Source organism: Microtus oregoni, unplaced genomic scaffold (genome assembly GCF_018167655.1).
Source record: "Microtus oregoni isolate MIOR12 unplaced genomic scaffold, Mior012 000054F_ref0000373, whole genome shotgun sequence".
NCBI lineage: Eukaryota > Metazoa > Chordata > Mammalia > Rodentia > Cricetidae > Microtus > Microtus oregoni.
Genome location: NW_024543830.1, coordinates 10698002 through 10701550, shown reverse-complemented (window position 1 = coordinate 10701550; position 3549 = coordinate 10698002). Strand labels below are relative to the sequence as shown.

At 42.3% G+C, this 3549-nt stretch overlaps 1 non-coding gene across 1 annotated transcript; it reads right to left on the bottom strand.

Annotated features, from left to right (window-relative positions):
- Positions 1-2524: 2524 nt before the first annotated feature.
- Positions 2525-2596, bottom strand: Trnam-cau. The gene has a single exon. It is a non-coding gene; the product is annotated as a tRNA-Met (tRNA).
- Between the last annotated feature and the right edge of the window lie 953 nt (positions 2597-3549).

Below are 3549 nucleotides of genomic sequence, written 5' to 3'. Positions count from 1 at the left end.
AAAGTTCTTCCCTAGCCTAATGGTTATTTAATGGCTTAAGAGGTTTGAATTTTATTATTAAAAACCTTTACAATGGCCCTACTATTTAAAAAAAAAAAAAGAATATTCAGAAGAACCCGGGCAGGGGTGGCGCATGCCTTTGGGTGCTACCAAAGCCAAAGCAATCGGGAAGCAGATGCAGGCAGATCTCTGTGAGTTCAAGGAGTTAGTTCCAGGACAGGCTCCACAGCTACAGAGAAACCTTGTCTCGAAAAACACACACAAACAAAAAAAAAAAAAAATCTTAGCCGGGCGGTGGTGGCGCATGCCTTTAATCCCAGCACTCGGGAGGCAGAGATAGGCGGATCTCTGTGAGTTCAAGACCAGCCTGGTCTACAAGAGCTAGTTCCAGGACAGGCTCCAAAACCACAGAGAAACCCTGTCTCAAAAAACCAAAAAAAAAAAAAAAAAAAAAATTAAAGGAAGTAGAGAGATGGCTCGTCAGTTAAGAGCATGTATGCTTTTCCAGAGGACCATGATTCAGCTCCCAGTAGTCTTTAACTGAAGTTCCAGGGGATATGAGGCCCTCTTCTGACTTCTGGAGGCACAAGCATGCACACAGTGTGTGTGTGTACCTTCAAGCAAGCATTCATCTGTTAAACTTTTAAAAAATTTTAAATGGGCCAGGCAGTGGTGGCACAAACCTTTAATCCCAGCACTCGGGAGGCAGAGGCAGACGGATCTCTGTGAGTTCGAGGCCAGCCTGGTCTACAAGAGCTAGTTCCAGGACAGGAACCAAAAAGCTATGGAGAAACCCTGTCTCGAAAATCAAAAAAAAAAAAAATTTAAATGGGACTGGAGAGACGGCTCAGAGGTTAAAAGCACTGCCTGCTCTACCAGGGGTCCCGAGTTCAATTCCCAGCAACCACATGATGGCTCACAACCATCTTTAATAAGATCTGGTGCCATCTTCTAGCATGCAGGCATACAGGCAGAAACACTGTATATGTAATAAATAAACATTTAAAAAATAAAATTAAAAAATTTAAATGATACTTTTTTCCTATATTAGCTATAGAATGGGTCATGCTTACAACATGCAACTTCTGACTCCTCTTATCCAATCTCCTGCAGGAATGGCAGGCTAATGCTTGTAATTCCAGCACTTGGGAGGCTAATGTAGAAGAAACCCTATCTCAATTAGGACAAAAAAAAAGTATTGATTCTTTCTAATTTGACTTCTCAAATATTTGTCCAAATCTCTCCGTTTGTATCCATTTCTGCAGTCACCATCTTTTTTTTTTTTTAAGATTTTATTTATTACATATACAATACAGTGTTCTGCCTCCATGTATGCCTGCATGCCAGAACAGGGCACCAGATCTCATTTTAGATGGTTGTGAGCCACCATGTGGTTGCTGGGAATTGGACTCAGGACCCCTGGAAGAACAGTCACTGTCTTTAACCTCTAAGCCATCTCTCTAGCCCCTGCAGTCACCATCTTAAGTCAACTTTCTACCCTCAGATACTACTAGCTTCTTCTTTATGTTGTCTCCTCTGAAATCCTTGTCCAAGCTGGAGTAAATAATTCTTTAGGAAGAAAGTTGTTATGGAATATTAGTTGAAGATGTGTTATATTTGTTTGTGTTGTGGAATATTTGTTTAATGATGCAAAGATGTGTTGCATTTTTTTATGTTGCATTTGTTTAACTCTGTGAATCTGTGTTACTTTGCCTTCCCAAAATACCTGATTGGTCTACTAAAGACTGAATGGCCAATAGCGAGGCAGGAGAAAGGATAGAAGGGACTGGTAGGTAGAAAAAATAAGTAGGAGGAGAAATCTGGGAAGAAGGATCAAGGAGAGAGAAAAGGAGGAGAGGAGGACTCGAGGGACCAGCCACCTAGCTATACAACCAGCCATAGAAAAAGTAAAGAGCCCAGTGATGGTGGTGCACGCCTTTAATCCCAGCCCTTGGGAGGCAGAGGCAGATGGCTCTCTGTGAGTTCGAGGCCAGCCTAGTCTACAAGAGCTAGTTCCAGGACAGGCTCCAAAAAAACTACAGAGAAATCCAGTCTCGAAAAACCAAGAAAGAAAGAAAAAAGAAAGTGCTCTCTACTTCCCCAACCACCATCCCCATGTCTTCCCATTCCTCTTAACATACAAAAGAAAACTTGTTAATTCTTCCAGGAGCTTGTATCATCTGGCCCAGACTTTCTAGCCACGCCGCCATACTCAGTTTGCCCCTGGCTCCCTCCCTGTAGCTTTACTGGCCTTCAACAGCTTCAGTGTGCCACACACACACACCCCTTGCCATAGAGAATCTGTACATTTTCTTTTCTTTTTTTTTTTAAATATTTATTTATTTATTATGTATACAATATTCTGTCTTTGTGTCTGCCTGCAGGACAGAAGAGAGCACCAGACCCCATTACAGATGGTTGTGAGCCACCACGTGGTTGCTGGGAATTGAACTCAGGACCTCTGGAAGAGCAGGCAATGCTCTTAACCACTGAGCCATCTCTCCAGCCCAAACAAAGCCTCCGATAGCAGAGGATGGTTTCGATCCATCGACCTCTGGGTTATGGGCCCAGCACGCTTCCGCTGCGCCACTCTGCTACCTACTATTGTACATTTTCTTATTTAGCTGGACTGACCATTCCCATCACCACCTACTCAAGCTTGGTGTCTTGTCTCCATCAGTGTTCCCTCAGAGACGCTCCTGTTTTGATCAACTTTGTTTGTTAGCTTTCGTTCTCAAACGTCACTAAACTCAATCTGATGTGGAACTCCCCTCTGTATGCTGTGAATATGTTTTATTGCCATTGGTTAATAAAGAAGCTGCTTTGGGCCTATAGTCAGGGCAGAATAGAACAAGGTGGGAATTCCGAACAGAGAAGTAGAGCGAAAGTAGGCGGAGTCAGAGAGATACCACGAAGCAGCTGAAGGAGAAAGATGCCAGCACCAGTTGGAAAATAGATGGAGCTAGAAAACATTATTTTGAGTGAGGTAATCCAGACACAGAAAGACAATTATCACATGTACTCACTTATAGGTGGTTTTAAACATAAAGCCAGCCTACAAACCATAATCCCAGAGAATTTAGACAACAATGCGGACACTAAGAGAGACTTACATAGATATAATTTTTACATGGGAAGTAGAAAGTAGAAAAAGAGAAGATCTCCTGAGTAAATTGGAAGCATGGGGACCTTGGGGGAGGGCTAAAGGGGGGAGAGGAGAGGCAGGGAGAGAATCAGAGAAAAAATGTAGAGCTCAATAAATATCAATAAAAAAAATAAACCTTCATACCATTTATGGTCAAAAAAAAAGAAAAAGAAAAAAAATGGAGGGAACCAGAAAATTTCGCACAACTATTTGTCAATAACAATATAACAATTTTATGGGAATTTGGACTGTAACTTCCTCGTAAGGCAGTTACCTAGCATGCTAGAGGCACAGGCTACCATGCCTATAGGAAAAACGAGCCAGCCAAAGAAACACACTTTGGTTCCGCAACCAGAGCCAAAGAAACACATTTTGGTCCTGGAACCAGAGCCCGTGAAACATAC